The sequence below is a fragment of the Tachysurus vachellii genome, chromosome 3, assembly GCF_030014155.1.
Source record: "Tachysurus vachellii isolate PV-2020 chromosome 3, HZAU_Pvac_v1, whole genome shotgun sequence".
Lineage (NCBI taxonomy): Eukaryota > Metazoa > Chordata > Actinopteri > Siluriformes > Bagridae > Tachysurus > Tachysurus vachellii.
The window spans coordinates 8,078,862-8,102,019 of NC_083462.1; positions in this window are offsets into that span (position 1 = coordinate 8,078,862).

Here is a 23,158-nt window from a genome sequence, read left to right on the forward strand (position 1 = left end):
GTATTTTTGGCTACTTGATCGGCCCAACGTACAGGGTGTGTGTAATAACAATGTTTTAACAATACCCTAGCTGTATAATAAGTTAATAAGTAAACATACACAAAGTAAAAAAAAAAGGTAAAATAAAAACCCTTCAGACTTTCCACTACACACTACAGCACTCACCACTGCACACATGTAACCAGTCCATCAGAGTAACACAGAGAAGCTTCAGATGCCTTTCTGCTTCCCAAACACAAGCTTCAGTGGTTCCTTTAATCGACTTTGTGTTGAAATGTGATGACTGATGCACACACACACACACACACACACACACACACACACACACACACACACACAGTGCAGCTGTAGAACACTCAAACCTCATCTGTAAATGTCTTAAGGCGCTATTAACAGTCATACACCATGTGCGTGAATGTGAGTGTGTGTGCACTGGGTGATGTACACTCATGTCTCAAGGTAGTGGCTGTTAAATAAGCAACAGAGTCACGCAAGCTGCACGTTGAAAGCTTAATAAAAAACTCCGGCACAGATTAAAACCCATGATAGCCGCAACAGCTGGCCCATTTGGGTTCAACTGTAACCCGGTGCCATAAAACAGTCTCCAAGGAGTTAGAGGAAGAAAAAAAGAGGGGTCAGAGAGGGACTCTAAAGTGAACAGTGACTGACTCTGTTCAGGAATTAAAGCTCAGACAGAGGAAAAAAGCAAGCTTGAGAGAAAGTATGCACACCTTCATGAGGTGAAGCATGACATGTAGATTTCTCCATACGTTTTACAGTTGTATTCTTGACAGGTAAGCGCAGATAAATCATTCTGAGCACCTCTGTGTGTGCAAAAAAAAATTCAATGCAACTATGTGAAGGCCTGGCTTAAGGACAGATTCAAGCAAAGGCAGAGTTTAACAACCTGACTCATCAGTATGAGTGTGTGTGTGTGTGTGTGAGTGAGGTGTTTCCGTGAAAAGGGTGTCCTGGGGTCACAGAGGTTCAGAGAAGCTCCACCTTGACATCAGTCTGTCAGATAAAAGTACACGAGGAAACCGAAAAAAAAAAAAAAAAAAGGATGAAAAAAGGCCCACAAGTTGTGTTTAACAAGACTAGAGGACGGGGTAAATGTTCTCCAGATGTCGACAGCTCCTCAGATGTAAGAGATGTAAGGGAAGTGGAGGTCACAGAGGATGAGAAAGAAAAAGAAAATGCCGCTGCACCCCACAAACTCACTGACAGAAGTTTAACGTTGCACTAACGGCTCCGGAGATCTGGGAGAAGCTTCGCAGCCATTAGAGTTTCACCAAGTTCAGGTGGACATGCTGTTTTTCTAAGCACACGTCTTCTTTACTTTTTTTTTTTTTTTTTTTTTTTTTGGGGGGGGGGGGATTTTAAGAGTTTCAGCTTCACTGACTTTTTAATGTGCTAATTAAACCATTTTAATGTGCTTTTTGTAAATTATCACTTTACGTTTATAGACTCTTAAAACGCTCTTTCATGTTCAAAGAATCAGGGATGGTTTGACACACAGAACAAATCTGTAGTGTTGACACAGAATTGGTGGTAGATCTATACGTGGACGTGCTTGATTGGTGAGGAAGCTTAGATGTGAATAATGCATATCCTTGTGGTGTATGAGCTACAAGTGCGAGGGACCAAATCCGGGAGGTTCTCGAATTTTGGGTGGTGTTAGTTCACTGAATCTGTCCAGTTAAGCATTTTTCAGTGTACTCGAGATGAACGTGACGATCTGATATTAACTCGCTATGCGTCCTCGTCTGTTCGTTTGCTGTTAGATTGTCATTGGTTTAAAATGCGAGGTGCTACACCCACAATACCACCATGCTTTGAGCTGTGTGTGTTTGTGTACGTGTGTGTGTGTATATGTGTTTTTTTTTAATGTGTGCTGGTATGGGGGACTTATCTAACCGGGTGTGTGTTTGAGATGCTCATCCGCATGTCAACATGCCGCACTTATCTAACTGCCCATCTATGGTTCAGACCAGTAAGCCACACACACATGCACATACACACGCACAAGCACACACACACAGAAAGAGAGTAAGATAGAGCATACAGTGTGAGAGGAGAACCACAAGCTTCCTCTCATGCACATGAAACCACAGACAGAGCAGGAAATCTGAGAATGTCAAGTCAGTCAACATTAACAGACGTGCTGTTAAACTTCTTTTAAGCACTACAGTTCCAATTCATTTGATGAAAGCCATGCTGTAAAATACTTTGATTTCCAGAAAGACTGTTTTGCCTGGAAACGTATCCCGGCTTTATCCCAAATTCTCATTAGTCGTCTCGTTTGAATAATGCCTGTTGAATATTGAAAAGTGTGTTACAAATGCGAAACATAAGCCATTTTCTTCTAATCAAAAGCACAGGAAGAATCCAATCTGAGTTTAGAACAGAACGAGGGACTATTAAAGACCCAGGGCCTCATTTATCAAATTGAATACGGATCAGTTCATGTGTAAATCGTTCACAGGGGCATTTAAACAAGAAATGAGGGATTTCTAGATTTCTTATGGCAATCCTTTAAACCCCAGTAGAAATTTGGTAGTTTATTCAAACTCCTGAATTGAGTACAAAACGTATGAGTAAATAAGGTAAATGTAAATAATGTCATTTCTACAACAGCGTATACAGTAATAGTGCAGCCGAGAGCTCCTGAGGAACTAACGGGTCATCGTAAACTCTGAGATCAGCACAGACCTGATTGGTGATAAAGACCAGACCATACAGCTGACTGACACAACATTGGTTCAAAAGAAGGCATGAAGGTCTCTGGGTTGCTTCATACACAACAATCCCATGAGACACTGGCAAGGTGACCACCGGGCGACGAAACTCCAGCCAGCGGTAAAACATCAGGATCGATGAAGTGATCAAAATGATTTGGACACAATTTGGATTATTGGATAAATGGAAAATTCATAAAAAAATTCTAAATCATAATACATTACATGAATAAATTGATGATCTAAAATAACTCCATATGTTTGATGTCTGTTTTGCAGAAGTACAACATTACACCTGTTTTCTGGTCAGTGTCAGTTCTGTTGAACCCAAACCACATCCAAAACGACAGAAGAACTTCCCTTTTTTCTGTACATGGTCTTCATCTTTTAGATGGGCTTATGCCTGTTTTGTTACACTCTTTCCCAGTTCTTTATGTTTGTCTGACAGCACACTGCTGTAGCTTCTAGCTTTGACCTTCGTGATGTAAATCAGCTGCCAAACAGCGTGGATAGAAAAGATACAGTTAAATATGTTTCAATAGACATTTTTCTATGAGCCTGCAAAATGTACTGCGATACTACACAGCCATGTAGGCATGCATAATCTTCTCTAGTACTACGATCATAAAGTGAAAAACTTTCTGAAAAACTCATTTTTTTCCGTTCTGTATCACCGTATCAACAATTTTTTATTTGTTAAATTACAGCGCAGGTTTTAAACGCAGATACCATGGCCGTACCCGCTGTTACAGAACTGACCAATCAGAACCGAGAATTCAACACCATTGCTGTAGCAGTATTTTACCCTCCATGGATATGAAAAGTATGGACTTTTTTTAAAGCAAGAATTACATTTATATTAATATAATCCTTCATTGTCCTACATATCCCATGATTCCCATTTGTCAGCTACAGGGCATCAGTCAGTCTAGACAATAAACATCCGTATAAAAATACCAGCATGTTAATGGAGAGAACAGTTTGTGTCAGAAAGTCATTTGTACGTGTTTATATACAAGATTTTATTTCTGACTAAAATAGCTGACAGCGCTGATGTTCTAAATCTGTTACAAATCTTTTTGTATGTTGAGCTGCTGAGATTCTTCTAATCGTAAAAAATGATATACGTGTGAATGTGTGTATGTATAAACTATATATAGTTTAGAAGTTATACACTCATTAAGCAATTAATTATGCTTTCATTCTTCTTAGAGAGCAACGATTGCGTAATTTAGTGTTAATTAACGAGGTTAAAGAGGATACAGTCACCTTGGACTTTTGGCTCAGTGATAGTGTATGTTTGTTTTAGTCAGTGTCACGACGAGACAAAGGCGAGTGAGGATCCAAGTGCAGTTAAGACTTTTAATAGACAAAAACAAGAAACAGGCAAACAAACAGGCAGGCAAAACAGGGCAGAACACTGAGCACACAGGAAACAGGAACATCGACACCAACATACAACAACAACCAACACCAGGGAAGTGAACAAACAGGGTAGATATAGCAAGCAGGAACCAATCACCAAGCAGAGACAATCAGTGACTAACACAATACTGTACACCTGGGAGGGAGATAGAGTGCAATTAGTGTCCATGGTAACCGATGAGTGGGCGGAGCAAACAATTAACAGCAAGGCAGACAGCAGACAGAAACAGGGCAAAACACAGACAGACTCATTACAGTCAGATTCAACTACAGCTTTTATCGTTCTAATCCTTTTAGGCCTTCATGCTTCAAGTCTAGCAGTCAGTATCTTGTTAATGTTAAAATGCAAGGTTGCCTGTTGTAACCAGTTGTTTACTTAAATCTTTGAATATATTAGAATTTTTTTTTAGACTTTACAGACAAGATAAGAATGGAAAATAAGACCCAAATGCTCCTGACTTCTGATTAAGACACACACCATTTACTAATGTAGAATTTTGGGCTTATTGTAGTGTGTATATATATATATATATATATATATATATATATATATATATATATATATATATATAAAACTACAAGTATTTAGTGACTACTGAAGGACACATTGCTTTACAATGTTTAGTGCCAGTCTACATTCAAATCCAGAGTAAATATCATTATTTGATCTTATTCCCTGCAAATAATGCATAATGCATAACAGAATTAACATTAATAAAAATTCCGATCAGGGTCAAGTCTGAGTATTTGAGTGTTTGCATGGTTTTGAAAAAATCAGTGCATAATGTAACATTAAAAGGTTATCATTGTATTGAATGCTTCAATAAGAGAAAAATTCACAGCAGAAGACGCTCATGCTCCCTGAGACCTGCATAACTATAATACATAGCTATACACATGACAAAAAGTTAAGGACGTGCAGGAAGGTCCAATTTAATGCTGGGTGGCACAAGGTCGACATGTTTTCAGCCATTAAATCAGCACTAAGTGCTCTTAATGAACACCTTTAGTTGAGGCTATTCAGAAATCCAATACAAGGACTCCAGCCATGCGTCACCCATTCAAACAATGCCATCATCTCTGAATGAAGTTCATCATGGAGTGGCAGAACCGCGGCACTTATCAGGTAAGTACTGAGAAAGCCTCTCGGGCAGGCCGCATACAAATCGCTCATTTCCATTCATTAGCTGGTGCTTAGGTTTGGCAAAGGCTCGTAATTATTTGATTGGAGACCGTCTGGACGGGTATCTATTGTACCTGTGTGTATCTGCCACGAAAGCCCAAGGCTTTTGGAGGATAGCTGGCAGGCTGTGCAGCTCTGATAACATGGGAAAGACAGTCAATAAAATTACTTTCAGCATCCAAAAGAAAAAAATTTGTATGACATTTTGGCCCAAAAAATCATGAAGCATGCAATTTGGCAAGGGAATCTGGTTTGCTGCCTTTTGGAAGAAAATCTTTTAAAGCACTTTTTGAAACGATAAGAAAGACATGACGAGGCAATATGATGATGTCAGCCAAAAATTATTTCCCTCAAACCCTAAAGCACTGCTTAGAAATCCCCCTTGGGTCAAACACAAAAGAGTATTAACCATACAAATGGACTCTGAAGCCTGTGATTTAATCCTAATTAGCATAGTGGATTAACAAGTGATAAACAGTCGTGAATATTTGACCACAGTAATCGTTAATATAAAAAATAATCTGTGTTGATGTGACTATAATGTGGCCTTTCCAGAGGTCCTAATACTTCAATTAAAAAAATAATAAATAAATAAATTAAAAAAAAACAAACATACAAAAATACATTAGGCTCAAAAACATTTTAATAATTAAGGAGTCTTCAAATGTTGTCCTTTGTAGCTTTACACTAATGTGATAAAATGTCCTCATGAATTTCTAAAAGCAATAATAACTAATTGCTAAATGCCTGGAAATACAGCTTTTCCAAAAGTACCTGAATATTCATGGGGAAAAAGTTGACGGTTTTTGTTTGTATGTCTCTTTCTATCCAGTTGTGTTCTCTGTATGTATAAAGTATGTTTATGCAGATAAATAATTATCTTTTTAACACACAAATGTTTAATCTCCTTGTTATATCTATTGTTAACGTATATCAGATTAGTAGCAATATATTATTAATAATCGCACCATAGTGCTACAGAAGGTGTTGGATAATTGCTATTATATTTATATTCTATGCACTCATTCTAATACAATATCAAGCCTATAGTAATTCATTTATTATGTGGGTCATTGGTATAAACATATGTTTTCTGTGAGATGTTATTCTCCAGATTTATTGGAAGGAGTCTTCAGAAGTAGATTGTAATTGTACATTTTCAGGATAGTCTTTTTGCACTTTGTCGTATATATTTCAAGAGAAAGGAAAGAAAAGCTGACGAGCGACAAATGTCAGGAAACGTTAAAAGCAGACTTTTATTTGGTGAGGTGCAAAAAAACTGAGGACAAACCAAACTAGCAAAACGTAATACAGACTCTTAGCAAAGCCGTGACAGGTAAAGCGTTAAACGAAACATTATGTCAACAGGAGCATGACACTGAGGTACACAGAATCTAGAGCTGCATCTCAATCAGCTTCCTAGCTCCCTAGGTAGTGAATCACTTAATCATATATGCACAAGTTGGGGCTCTGGTAAAATATGCTGACTCACTACACATTGAGACACGGATGCCTCAGTTTCTGTTGACGTTCTGATTTCTTCATCAGTGACTATTAAAACCCAAACATGTTAAATATTTAAAATTTATATTATATAAAATGGGGGGCAAGGTGGCTTAGTGGTTAGCATGTTCACCTCACACCTCCAGGGTTGGGGGTTCGATTCCCACCTCCGCCTTGTGTGTGTGGAGTTTGCATGGTCTCCCCGTGCCTCAGGGGTTTCCTCCGGGTACTCCGGTTTCCACCCCCGGTCCAAAGACATGCATGGTAGGTTGATTGGCATCTCTGGAAAATTGTCCGTAGTGTGTGAGTGAATGAGAGTGTGTGTGTGTGCCCTGCGATGGGTTGGCACTCCGTCCAGGGTGTATCCTGCCTTGATGCCCGATGACGCCTGAGATAGGCACAGGCTCCCCGTGACCCGAGGTAGTTCGGATAAGCGGTAGAAAATGAATGAATGAATGAATGAATTTTATAAAATGTGATAGAGCTGGACTGTTGACTAGCTAGTGGCATTTTTTTAAATCAGTAAACATTTAAATGTTGTTAGATTCGTACAAACTGCACGTACATGTAGAACAAATAAAGTTAACATAAGTAATTGTCTCTGAGGGCTACAACAACTAAAGCAAAAATTATACATATGTCTGGGTTAACATTTAGACAAAGTTAGCAGAGACTAGTTAAGACTTTTTAAGCTTAAAGGTTTCAGATATGCATGTTGAGTATCCATGCTACCTAGCTTTTGTGGTGCATTGTGGGATTTTGTTAGGGAGAGAACATTCAAGAACACTGGAGAGATTTTATGATTGATTGAGTTCATAAAATATGGCCGACTCCATGATCGGTGCCCTGACTACTGAACTAGGGAGCTGACTGACATGTAATCTTAGAAGTTACGTAGGGCTGCCGATTAGGGAAAAAACAACAGGTGTGAGTGATCAGTGAGACATGTGAGAAGGTCATGTGATATGCAAGGGTTAATAGGTAAGGTAGTTAAGCGTAACCATGACAACAACAGTTATTATAGTAATAACAAGCGATTGCTGTTAATTACGTGAACAGATTAAATAGGTTGTATTTTATAATAATAATAATAATAATAATAATAATAATAATAATAATAATAATAGTTATTATTGTGCAAATTGTGCAAATCTTTCAATAACAGCGTGTAGTGTTTTATAGCTAACAATTTTGTATTTACTATAAAACAAGATGTCATGTATTTGATCTATTTATTATAATAGATATATTATTAACTTGCAATGAGTCACGTATGTGATAGCGGCATTATTTATTATAAGCTGATATGGGAAAATAATTCAGAGCTGCTGCTATAGAAAAATTAATCAGCACCTTCAGTAGCCAATCAGCATCAAGAACACGAAATCGCTGCACTATAGTAAAAGTCACCTTTAAAGAGAGGTAAATAAGGAGAGGTACTTCCTTTAATTAAGGAGAGGTAAATATGTACTGTAGGTTGGCATATTTTTGTTTTTTGTCCTAGAAAGATGAGGCCTAGATTCTTTCCTTGCCATAGGGGTTGATGGGAAAGGGCCTCATGTGTGGTCTCTCAGCATGCCCCAAATATTTGTCTGACTGCTGTAAAGAGTGACAGTGGCAGATTGACCATGTGTGGCTGTGGTCACTGGGTTTAAAGCTCACACGAGCGATGAGTCAAACTAGGTCAGAGTGAAAGCCCTTAATGCATAGACACACACACACACACACATTCTTAGTTTGTTGTGTCTGTGATTTGTCGCTTACAGATTTCTGAGGTCAAGCAGAAGACAGCAGCAACAACAAAATACCCCAAATAAACATAATTTCCCCTCCGCACACACACACACACCCATGTATATACACACACCCCTATCTCCCATTCGTCCACACACAACCTGGCCACAGGTTCACAATCCAGGTCCAGAGTGTTTCCAAATAATATAAGGCTTATTGGTTGGTGTGTGACTAAATCTTCAATTAATCTCCATAGAACGTTCATGTTTAAAACCCACACACTGGCTGAGGTAGAAAGTCTCATCCGGTACAAATAACAGAACAGACTATCTCTAAGCGAGGCCTAGGGCAAGGTGAGTGTATAATTTCTCATCACGTCTCCACTCCGTCCTGATCTTTTAAACAGCATTCAATTATGCCAGCAGCCTGCTCTCTAAGTTGAAAGTATAATTGATGATTAAATGAGCATGCACTTCATAAACTGTATTTTTAAGGCAGGAAAGCCTAAAGACGATCCTCTTCTGCTCACTTTGACCACCTCTGAGCTAAGTGACGAACGAAAAACGGAGAACGGAGCTTTAAAACGACTTCCAGAATTAATTAAATAGTAATTAAATAGTCTAGATACTAAGCATTATATATTGCTTATATACATATGTCTGGGTTATTCGTTAAGATTAGAGAGCTCAATAAATACAGACAATAAAAGGCATATAGTCGTTTGTCTAGATGAACATTAGCATGCTTTTCTTTTTCCATTCTCAGGATAGGTTGCTCCCAGAAGAGTGAGCATTTCTCCCCCATCCAGAGAAACACAAAAGAGAGTCACCGGAGGCCTTTGTAGAGCGAGGAACTAATGAGAGCGCTCCCCATTGTGAGCATCTGGGCTGCACCTTGTACGTCTCCCTCTAAACGCATGGATCACTTGATTCAATCAGAACCAGCCATGCATCCATTAATGCATAATTACGCCTAAATAATTATGCCTAAATAAATGGAACAGGGTTGGAGGGGGGCCGAATTTATTACAGACGGTTTTATGAGCGACAAACAAAGCAATCGATCAATATGGCACTGGCTGGAGAGACGTTAACGCGCAAGTCAAATGCGCAAGAATTGCTCGTTTTATACGTTTAAGCCTCATGGAGCATGCAAGATGCAAATAATGTGCAAAGCAGCAAATCCAGACAGGCCCATTCTTATGATGCAGAAATGATTAACATAGCACGAGGGCAATGTTAACATCACAGCTTCATGACTGAAGGAAGAGGAGGATGAATATTTAATACATGAAGATTTTATTTGACAATATCTTCATAACTCCACAGAGCCATTTATCATTATGTCACCTGTGGCCATTTTTTTGTCTGCGAATCTGCAATGATGCTCATTCACACTCAGTTTCACTAATGGACGAAGAGACTTCAAATCAATACTATGCAAAATATACTAAAATAAACGATTTTGCTATGATGCAGTGATATTTGTGACTAGCACAGATGCATAAAATGGAATAGTTCTGTGCAAAATATTTTGGAAAATAAACAATATTACACTAAATTCAAATACTGTCAATCAACCAAGGTACTGTAGTAGTGCACTGGAGACACTAGGCTAATAAAAATAAATCAGGCTACAAATTGTCCATTAAAACACTTTTAACCTATGTAAAGTTTATTATAAAGTTTATGTTAACGGTATCATCTGCAAATTGGCCCGATTCCCAGGACAATAATCAGTTTAACAGTTTATGACCTCTTTTAGTGTTTACTAGAGGAATGTTACGGCCGGGTTACTCAGCTGCTTAGATTCAGTCGAAGTATATATTTGGTTGTAACGATCACATTGATCACTGCAAATTTGGTTACAATAAAAAATATCACTTCCATCTTCACTATTCAGCAGCGTATAAAATAGCACTTGATCCAGTACATAATATTATTTTGCATTTTATCTGTTATATAAGTTATATATTCAATTCTTGAAATAATTAATGTCTCTAAGTACAGTACGATGCTGTTTACTCCGGTGTCTATTTCTTCTAAAAGGTTTCATCGTAACATATGAGGCAACTCTGATTTTTTTTCTTTTTTGTTAAAATTTTCTTCAAATATTCAGGGTTTTTATTTGTTTGTTTTTTTTAACCTTGTCGATTTTCTAGACAGAAAAGAGAGAGAAAATAAAATGAAAAATCGATGAAAATCCTCTATAAATTACATTCTTTCAGATTGAATAGCTTCTGTAAATAACTTCTGGTCCAATGAGCTCATTTGAACTGAATAATTTATAGAAATGTAGGTGATTTAGATAAACCACAATGGACAATCTGATACTGAAGCTAAGATGGTTCAAGGTTAGAAAACCTAAAGAAAACTAAAGTCTCTGAAGTACTATTTTTCCACTATTTTTTCATTGGTTTACTCCAATGAAAAACCTTCTTGGGTCTGAATCTGGACTGTGGGCCAGTTAATGACCTTTGATTTTCTTTTTTTTTTTTTTTAAATCAGTGGGTGCATAATTGTCCACACTTTTAATGCCTTTTCTAATACTAAAAATACTAAAAACTCATCTAGTTATAGTTAGCTATAGTGGGGATGTTGTAGCCTAGTGGATAAGGTGTTGGGCTACCAATCGGAAGGTTCGTTGAGTTCGATTCCTACGTCCACCAAGCAGCCACTGCTGGGCCCCTGAGCAAGGCCCTTAACTCTCAATTGCTCAGTTGTATAAAAATGAGATAAAAAATGTAAGTAAGCCGCTCTGGATAAGGGCATCTGCTAAATGCTGTAAATGTAGTTAGATTTCAGAGCCCCCAGCACAGAACCCTCCTTTATTGCCCTTAGTTGCGTGTGCCATCTCTTAATTTGTTAATGCACACATTTTTCCCTTTGTCCCAATTAGCAGGTCATTCATTATGACTCCTGCGAGACTACATGCTAACATTTCACCACCTGAGCCTTGAGTTATGCTAATAGAACCACATGACCTCAGAGTCCAAGGCTGGATACTCTCGAGACGTCAGGTCCTCTCTCTGATTCAGGAGAAGTCCTGACAGGAATGGATTATAGCTATGTAGTCAGTTAGACCCAAGGTTCCATGTTATGTGTATGTCCTTAAGTAACCTTACATTCTTACAAACTGAAACCACACCACCAACCATCGCTTCAGCTCCGAAACTCACCTCAAGGATGTTTTTATTGATTTGAGTCAATCGAATTTAGGGTGCAGGTATTAATTGTTTTTTTTTTGTTTTTCTTTTTTTAAATGCAGCCTCTAGCTGGTGAAATGTGAAGGTCAATTATGTGCTTCGGAATTATTTAGGTGGAATTTAGCAGAAATTCAAGAAACGATAAAGGGAAGCTTGAGGGTAGATTGATAATTCATTGGACAGTGAAGCAGGTACGGATACAGAAATCTGAATGTCATTAGTATGGACAGAAATGGAAGCTTGTAAACATCATGTAACAAGAAAATAGATTAAATGCACTCCAGCTTGTCTAGGTGCAGTTTTTTAGTCAGGTTCTTTAGCTGATGCTGCCTGCTTGAGACAGGTAGACAAAAGATCCATCTGAATGCAGTCAATTCTTTTCTTGATGTAGCTACTGGAGACATGTAGACAAAAGATCTGTCCTCCCAGCAGCCACTGAACTTTAACCTCAGCCATGAGTCTAAACCTTTTTTTTAATCCTGTCTGAGTCTCCCAGGAGCCAATGTAGCACACCTATATTTAAACCTTCCGTGATACAGCACGGCTAAAAGCATCTGGACAAACGCTGAGCCATTTTCTTCTCAAATATTTATGGCTCAAGTCTTTGAAATGCACATTTGACCCCCTCCCCATGTTCTACATCCTCCCACCACTTCTGTCTTTGGACTCGAGAGAATGTCAGAGCAAGGTCACTTGGTCTTTCAGGGGATAAAGGGAAGTGTGTGGAGTGATGTGGCCTTTGGGTTTTAACCCCCATTTTCCCTACCATCTGCGAGGCTGTCAGAGAAGGTTATGACAGGGTTATGACAGGGTTATGGCAGGGCACGAGCTCAGTGGGGAGGGATCTACTCCCAGCGCTCTGCTGAGTTATAGTGATCTGACAGAAATGAATACAACACACCCTTCCGATCACACATCAAATAGAGACAGACAGAGAGAAAAAGGGAGGAGAGATATCAGATATCTTCACTAATCACCCCTCAGCACTGGCAGTATACACTTTTTCCCTCCCTCACCCTTATTCAAGGTGCATTAAGCTGGATAATTATTGCCACTCTTTGTGGAACTAAGAGCTTTTATACTGTATACATAACACATACTGAAAGTTGGAGCTTAAAATATAGATAATGATATATGACTTTTTAAACATGCAGTTTTCAGCTTCTCCCTTGGTTAATAAATTAATTTATGAAGTCTCCCTTAGAGATACTGTACGCACTGACTGTCTTCTACTAATGACTAACAGGGTTGAATTCGTATCCGTTCAGAACATTTCAAGCTCTTTTTGCCTAATGGCAGAGGATTGGCTGTCAAATATCCCTCTAATGCTGTCTTCAATTCTTTTAATAAAACAAAATAAATAAATAAATAAATTCATATACATGAGGAACCACTATAATGTCGTAATGACAATTTGGAAACTAATATTTTTATGAGCTTTACTGTCCGAGTGTAAACGCGCTGCCTATAGCAGAAAGTAAGATTTAAGTTTACTGAATCTCTGAACACAATCTCCTCTGAACTTCTATGCACAAACCTGCAATGAGAACTTGAACACAGCATAATCTAATAAACTGAGGATTAATAAATTTGCATCTCATCAATGTTCAAAAGAGCTCCAGGATCACAACAATACCGAGTCACAGACATTTTTTTTAATTAAAATACTGATTATGTATTTATGTATTTTTATATTCAACACCTGACTTCGTGTAGCTCAACAAACATATGCCACTTTTGTTAGAACCCCTACAACCTGATGAATGCTATTTACAGGTGTTATGCAATTTTATCACACAGAAATAAAAAGACGTTTGCTTTGGTTTACGGGCCATCTCTAATGGCCCAGCAATGGAAGTTTAACTTTGGTGAGATTTGAACTCAAAACCTTGTGATTAGCAGTCCGACATCTTAACCGCAACTGATCCAGACTTTACATATTTCTCTGTTTGTTTGTGCAAGAAAGTGTATCCATTATCAATTATTATTGATGCTAATTCTCTTAACGGGTTCCAATAATTATAGCACTGACCATACATTATATAATAAAACAGAACAGAGTAATATTATTTACAAAAATGTATATATTAATTGATATAAATATTTAGGAAATTGATTTAACACACAAACACACACACACACACACACACACACACGCGCGTGCACACACACACAAGACTGATGCTGTTATGCCTATTACTGCCAAATGCTATAACAGTTTAAAAACTGCATGCTCACACACAGGTACAGCAGAGTACCTGGAGGACTGGGCATGTAGACTGACAAGTTGCTACACACACACACACACACACACACACACACAGCTCTGTTTGTGCAGCCTGGGCAGGGTGCACCAGGTGGCACTACCCCTCCTCTCCTCATGACAGCGAGCACTGGGTAGAAATAATCCACTGACCACATTCCTGGCTCTCAGTGCTGGATGGATTTCATTTCCATCGCTGTTCAGGTTTATACAACATTTACACAGCGAGCCTCGTCCTGTGAGTGCCCCGAAACAACAGAGCTGACTATATAGAACATGCATTTCAGCTTTACAGCCTTATTATACCTCAAGATCCATTAATGGCTTTCAGAATCACGTCAGAAACAATAGATGACGTCAAATGTAGAACTAAGACAGCCATAGATTCACAGGGAACCTCGTCAATCTATCCCAGGGAACACTATGGTTACGAGACAGGGGACACACTGGACAGGGTATCAATCCTACACAGGGGACAATTTCACACTGTGGACAATTTAGAGATGCCTATCGTCCTACAACGTATGTCTTTGCACTGACGGAGTAAACCAGAGAACCCAGAGGAAACCCTTGAAGCACAGGGAGAACATTAAAAACTCCACACACAATCAAAGACGGGAATCGAACCTCCAACCCCGGAGGTGTGAGTCAAACGTGCTAACCTCTACAACCCATAATATATATTTACATTATTTACAGTGACTGTACAATTTATTATTTAAAATATAAGTATGATATCTTGTATTTATAAAAGAACAACACATACTTTTCTTTCATAGTATCTTGAATCATTCAAGTGTGTTATAAACAGCTTTTAACAGTCAGCATCAGAATCACAATTTTTTTTTTGCTTTCATGAACTTAATGAGGCAAAAACACATGCAGCTTGTCATTTTACTGAAAAACCGCTAGCTAGAAAAATCAGCTTTATCTCTAACTGTTAAATCAACACTAAACAAACGTCTCCTCACAGAAAACTTCACCAACTATTTAAATGCGACTCTGTTATAAAAATTAAATCTAGCGTCTTCTGACCAATCGGATTAAACTCTAACTTGCTTTCTTGTCAGATTTTGCATATTATTGAACCAAAATGGATCTAAAGTCAGCAACTCGTGGTGGGGTGTTGGTGGGGTGTTGACATGGTAAAGTTTTGTTCTTACTATGTCATGGTTGCAGAAAAATAATCCTCTTATTTTTATTAAATAATGTTATTTTATTCCTTCTTTTTATTTTAACACGTGCTTAAAGCTTTAAGTTCATTTTTAAGCTTTAAGTTCATGACAATGGCATTTTTTCCTACATATCAACAGTAACTAAGTGTGTGTGGGGCCTGGGATTTATCAGTAAGATTTATTTCCTTGTTATAATAATAATAATAATAATAATAATAATAAGAAGAAGAAGAAGAAGAAGAAGAAGAAGAAGAAGAAGAAGAAGAAGAAGAAGAAGAAGAAGAATTAATTTATTATCTATATTGTGTTTTCAACTACATAAAATCAAAATGTTTTTATTTGCAAATACAAAATTATTATTACAAAATTAATTTCAATTAATTTAATGTTTCAGAAAATGCAGTTATTTGCTTTTATTTTTCTTTCTTACATTTGAAAACACAAACTCTACTTTATTCTTTATTATTATTATTATTATTATTATTTGTACTGCATGGACATATTGAAAGGCCATTTATTTAAAAATAATAATAATAATAAAAATAACAATGTGCTTATTTTAATTCAAATGACTCTTTAGAGAAATTGTGATTTATGATCATAAAAACCTCCTAAAAATCTTCTGACTTCAATCACAAAGGCAAATATTTAACCTTGAGTTAGAGGCAGTCTGAATATGGGGAAGTGAATAGAGTGTTTTGAAAAACCTTTTTCCTTGCTCAACTACACACACAGACAGACACACACACACACACACACACACACACACACTGACCTCACTTGGTTTCTGAAAGTACTTTTTAGCATGGCTCACTAAGAGTGTTAGTGTATGTACGTCTCTGTATTCTTTTCTTAGCTCGTGTGGTTTCTCTCTCTCTCTCTCTCTCTCTCTCTCTCTCTCACACACACACACACACATATGCATGCAAGCACAAACCCTCAGCAAAATTTTTTTTTTGTACCTGCTGAACATCGTTTATATCCTGGAAAGTTCTGAGTAACCAGGTGGTTCAGTTCAAATCACAGAATTGACAGAAAATAACTATTTGGGTCCTAAAACAAGATCCTTAAGCTCTTTGTCTGTCAAAATTATGGTAGATTAAAAAGAAAACACTGTAAATGTAATCGGAGTTGAAAATCTACAATGATACAGAAACTGCGCCGTGAATTTCATCTGCCTTACATCATACACATAAAGACATGCAGGAAAAGCGTGACAGCCTCCTACACGACTCAGCCTTTAAGCACCAGTACTTTTCCAGCTGCGTTCCTATAAGTCCGCTCCACCCGTGCCGTAGCTAAACCTGAGATGACCAGGGTGGTCAGGCCTCTAATAAGACCCACTTTGTTAGTAATGGAGGTGAAGGAAGTGGGTATGCTTATTTATGCCTTAGCTCTGGCATATTCTGGGCACGGCACCTATTAATATAGAACTAGTGGGAATACAGGCTATAAAAATAGTCAGAGTAAACAATCATGTGTGCCAGAAAATGCCTCAGAAATGGAAATGTGCATCGCATCGCATTTCCATGCATGGACTTCTATCTGTGGGAGGGGTGTGGTTTTAAATATGGCTGTCACTAGAAAAAAAAAAAAGAGCTTGAGGGGAATGACGGCATCAGTGGAAAACGACTAATTGTTTTGGATGTCAGCATCATGACGCAGTGGATTTAGCAGTTTTGCCCAGTGCTGACTCTTGTTGTGGAAACGGTTTTTGAACTTCAACTCTTTGAACTTTGCTCTATTTTTGGAAGCTTGGGTCACTTAGTAGGGCAAAAGGGCTAAGGGGCTGAGAATAGACACAAGACAAACACAGAGAGATGCATACATTTTATATATATGTGCAGCATATATATATATATATATATATATATATATATATATATATATATATATATATATACACACACACACACAAAATAATATCATGTCACAGTCTCGAGCGAACGTCTTGTCCCTGGTGCCGCTTCATACTGCACTGCTATATAGAAACCCATAAATTTTACCTTGCATTATTTTCCCAATCATTTCCCTGCTCTGTTATGCAGTAGCGTACAGATGTATTTCATACATCACCACATTAGTGATGCTGCTTCGCCGCCGGTAACACACCCCGTCTCTCCGTGGAGCACGGGCATGATGATTTCATAAACAACCCGAATGGAGTATTTGTCAGGCTGAGTTGAATGCAAACGATCCTAAATCAAGGCTGCTATCTCATCCTATGATTTTACAGTCCTGCACAGCACGGCCATTTGTGCTGGAAAGACCCCTGAAGCTTTATGGGTTAGCAAACAAAAAAATAATGAAATAAATAAAACGGTAAAGAACGTTTTATCCAGTGCGGCTTTATGCACTCTTGATTTACACCACACATTTGTCGGCGATAAAGCCGCTGCATTATTCATCTAGCGGTATTTAACAATATTTTTCGTGTTGCAAGGCCTAATTGTTACACAAAGCTAGATCAGCGGGTAGCGGGACGTGTCGATTAAGTTTAATGGCCTCCCTTCACAAAAGACATTACATCCTGCCCTTAGGCTTTCTGTGGCACCAAGATCCTTCTGTTCGCTCATAAAACACCTCCACATAAACAACACAATTTCACATATTTATGGTGCTGATAAACCACAGAAAACGCTATACACAAGCTGCTCACTATACACTGCTTGCCACATCACCATATATATACAGGGCTAAAATGTGATGGCTAGACCAGGTCAGTCAGAGGATCCCTAAAACAGCAGGTAGTGGATTGACAGGGTCATGAGCATCCAAGGCTCACTGATGTTGGAAGTGAAGGCAAGTCCATTTGGTCCAATTCCAGAGAAGAGCCACTCTAGCACAAACTGCTAAAAAGTTTAAAGTTGGCTATGATAGAAATGTGTCAGAAGACACAATAAAGTCCAGATCGTTCTTTATGGGGCTACGTAGCTGCAGAGTGGTCAGAGTGTCCATCATGGAAAGCTCCTACAACAGGCATGTGAGCATCAGAACTGGACCATGGAGCACTGGAAGAAGACCTGATCTGAAGCTTTCTTTGACATTATGTGTGTGTGTGTGTCGATAACTTGAGGAAGAGAAGGCCCAGGGATACACTATGGGATAAAGGCAAGCCATTGGAGGATGTGTGATGCTCTGGGTAACGCTCTGTTGGTTAACCTTCAGTTCTGGCATTCATGTCGATATTACTTTGACCTTTGACCTGTAGCATCTACCAAACCATTATTGCAGACCATAATACAGTATTCCATAGTTTATTTGAAAACTTGTTCAGGAACCGTGTGAGGAACATGACAAAGTTCAAGGCCTTTATATTCCCCAGATCTCACTCTGTATGAGCATCTGTTTGATGTGCTGGACAAACAAATCTGATTAATAGAGGTCTCAACTCTTGACTCACAGAACTTTAAGAACATCTACTAATGTCTTGGTGCCAGATACCACAGCATGCCTTTGGAGGTCTTGTGTTGTCTACGCCTCGATGGGTCGGAGCTGTTCTGATGACACAAGGGAAGCTACACAACACTATTTTTAATGTTTAATATATATATATATATATATATATACGTATTGACTAAACAACAACAGGACCAATTATGTGTAATAAAGAATTGGTAATATTGCAGCAAGGTTTTGTGAGGACATCTTGCATACCGTAGTATGTCACACATCAGGAAATCGCAAGTCCACAGAGAATGCCTCCATCACCGGCCGTGTATATATTGCCATTTAACTCCAATTTCACCTATTAGTCAGAGTATTAAAAGAGGGAATTGTGTGCACGTTCGCACCAGCAGTGGTGGCGATCCAATTGGAGGGTCTAATTGATTAGACACAGCTAGAGAGATGAGGAGATGAGCGCTGATCGGCTAGATTGAGATTGGCAGATGAGTAAAATGAATTGGATAGACTTCAGTATAGATGAGAGGCCAGAATCGAGAAAGTGAAAAAATCGGCTGCGTGCAAGAGGGGAAAGATTGAAAAAAAAAAAAAAAAAAAAGCTGATTACAAATCAGAGAGGAAAAGATGTAATTTCTTATTTAGCAGGAAGTAAGCTGTGATATTGTAGTATGGTACAGTTTGGGTGTTGAAGATAAGAATGCTAAATGTAGTGTTTAGACTTAAAATAACTCCATAAAATGTATCTTACTCATAAATCGTGCCATTTTCCCAACCCCAATTGTTCTATGATTTAACATGATGTACCAAAGGGAAGCCTGTTATATAAAGGAAGTGTGAAAAAGGAAGAGCAATCCATCCCAAACAGAGCACACATCACACACTGTAGACGCTGCTTCCTGTTCACAGACGTCTACGATCAGGCGATACGCGAACCATTTGAATACGTAGAGCCGAACAACAACGACGTGTGTGAGACAGAGACTGAGAAAAAAGACCCAGGATTTAGGCATGTAACAGCTAATTCCTTGTATCATGGTGAAACCCCGAGGCCTCCCACCAAGCGGCTTTCCTCGGCAGAGCCCAGATTTCATCATCGGGAGCATGATGGACCCACCACAGTGCTGGCAGAAAACATTGAAGGGAAAGCAGGAGGAAAGACAACTCACTGCATCCATGAGGGAAGCAGGAGGCCTGTAAACGAACAATAGAATGAATCATCCTTCCTCTCACACTCTGAGCATGAGATCTATCACGCCGTCATGTTTAAGTTGGAGCACGATTAGCTTTGAACACATGCTCCTTGTTTTCATGAGGGGGGACTTCAAAAAGTCTGTGATTCCTTCTCAAACATGGACTATATAACATTAGTATCCAAGGCACAGGAGACATATAGGGATTGTATAGTTTTATTAATGTGAAACGGATGGCAGCTGTTAACCCATTCGCATGCTTTTTCTGAAACTTGGCACAAATTTTAATTTAAAAAAAAAAAGGTTTCTTACCAACTGGGTGTGCCCCTTAAACCCTTCACCAACAGGCTTGCTTTGTGTAAGCAAAAGAATAATTTCTCTTCTACGGGGTTCTTCAACTTCAAGGAATCATCTTATCGTCTTATGTATAAATGCTTCCAAGTCTGCAATAATGGAATTAAAAACAAACAAAAAAAAAATTAAAATAAAAAGGAATTTATTAAAAATGATAAACACAAAAGCAAAATAAATAAATAAATAAACAAACAAACAAATAAATAAATAAAGATTTTTTAAAAATTAATTTTTAACCTTTTATTTATAATTGTATTTCCCTTTTTTGAGTTCATGATAAGTTAGATGTTTATAATTGTTTCAAGGTCTGCCGTATTGAAGCAATTTTTTTTTCTTCATTTTTTCTTACAAATGCACTTGAATCTGATAATCCTGAGACAGGAGATGTTTCTCCAAAGGTGTGTTCGAGATCGAGAAGGCTTGGTTTAATCTCGTCTAACAGCAGCTCGGACGGCCGTTCCATCTGTACTGCGAATCACAGATTTATACCAATCTGCTAGGTCGAATACAGAGATGTTTCATACTAAAAAGCTCCACAAACATCTGTGTAGTGGTCGTTCTACATAATCATCATAATTTAACTAACTTGTACTGCTGATTTTTCCAGATACAGGACGTGAGCTCGTATCCCAGCAGCCCTTCACTGGACCGACACTAAGCCTGGTAGGTGGCTTTAACGTCTCATTTTAAAGAACGGCAGTAAGACTGCGTCGTTCCACCGTTATGTGGTGCCGTTATGAAACTGTGGATTAAAACACTCTTAAAAAACATTCACAAAATAAATGTTTTGTGCAAATCACAGTTTTGTCATTGAATGAACGGAAAGGGATATAACTTATGTATCATCTGTGCACCGCAATACATTAAACTCTTAATAACAGCTTGTGGATCGATCTCTTCTTCTTCTTCTTCTTCTTCTTCTTTTCACTTTAAAAATGTACATTAGGTAGTTACGGGTCTCACCCATGAGTGCACTCCCAGTTGGAATGGTTGGAACCTTATAAAATAAATAAATAAATAATTTCTTTATGCAATCTGGGTTTAGTCCTACAGTGTGAGTGTTTCCTGTATGTTAAACAGAAACCATTCTGTACATAATAAGTACTTATGGCTAATTTAATTCAGGATCCTTATAAAATACCCAGCTTCCTGAGAGTTACTGCGCATATCACAAATCACTGACTTGAAAGACTGCGTAAGCAAACATGCCAAAGAAATTAAATGGACCTTAGCTGAGTTTAAGCATGCCACGAGAGCCAGTGCGCTCTCTGAAGCACTTCCCGCCTCCTCCGTGAGCGGAGCACAGTGTGTGGGATGGTGTTCTCGTCTTCCTGTGTGTAGCTGCAGCTGCACGCCAGCGTTCTGCCACCCAGAGCTTTCCTCTGATCTCAGAGCCGCCGTGGGAGTCAAGCTCGGTGTTACGCAGCAAATAGAAAGGCCAGCCAGGAGACACACATAGATTACAAACTCTCTCTCACACGTACACACCCGCCTGCTCAAGATCTAGAGAAGAAAAAAAAAAAAAAAACACACACACACCAAAGCAGAGGCCCTACGACTTTCAAAGGGATCCATCTGAAAATACGCCATCATCTTCTGGAACTCCAGGTAATCTATGGATAAGGAACTGCTTTATGGTTCAAATCCCTGTGAGAAACTGACACCATTAAAGGGCTTATCGAGGACATCCTGCTCAAGGCTCGTCTTCCTCTATAACTATACAGAGACTAACAATCACTGGATACTATGTGAAATGCTTCAATAAATCCCTGAAGTTTTTTTGTTGGTTTTTTTTTTTTCAACAGAACAGAACCTGAAAACAAGCAAAAGCCTAAAAAATGTCATGAAGAATTTCCCATGTCAGAAGACCTGACCGTGTTAAACCGCTAACACTGGTGACTCCTTTCAGAAATTTTTTTATTAAACCGTTTGTGTGACCTGTGCGAGTTGTTACTATAGAAACAATAAAACTTCATTTAAAACTGCAGTTCAACATTAAGTTCTCATTTGCTTTAACTTGCACGCTTAGACGGCCCGGTTTTGTGAGTCTCGTCCTGCTGTGGTCTCAGATTCCTCTTCTTGGTTGATTAGAGTAGAATCTGATGATCTAAATCTTCCTGTCAGCTTTATCCAGGCTGCACATTCTCCTCTGGACTTCCTTCATCAACACGACATTCCTGCCCTCAGAGCTGCTCATCACTGCATGTTGTTGTTGTTGTTGTTTTCTGCGCAATTCTGTATAAACTCTAGAGACTGTTGTGTCTGAAAATCTCAGGAGATCAGCAGTTCCTAAAATACTCCAACCAGCCCATCTGGCACCAATAAGAAATCACCGAGGTCACATGTTCCTTCCATTCTGGTGTTTGACGCGAATATTAACTAAAACTCTTGACCTGTGTCTGAATATGTAGAAGTCGGGATGACTGGCTTAGAATATTTAGAAATATTAAAAATGCAAGTTTTTTTCTTCTTGTTTTTTTTCTTTTTAGCTGTATATTGATGCTTCTTGCCTAGAGAGAGAGAGAGAGAGAGAGCGAGAGAGAGTACTCTTCTTCCTGCCCCTGAGCCACCCTCGTCACCTCTCAGCTAATCAGAGGCAGACGAGTGCCGTCCTCATCCTCGCCCGTATCCAAGGGGAAGGTGATGTCATCCGTGATCAAGTCCACTAACCCCAGCAGATCCTCTTACCGGCAGCTTTTCTTCCTCTTGCTAACAGCAGCTCTTTAATTCATTACAGTTTAATCAATCAAATAATTAACTCACTATTAATGACAACATACATAACAATTGTTAATATGCAGTCTTTATCCTGAGATAACGCAACGTGTAGACAACGACTCAGTCCGAATTACGTTATCTCACTTAAAAACGAATACAGACTGAATTTCAGTCGGATCTTTCTCACGTTAAGCATATTTAAAAACAACTCTCAGAAAGAGAGAAAGCGAGCGAAAGAGAGAGAGAAAGAAAAACAGATTGCACT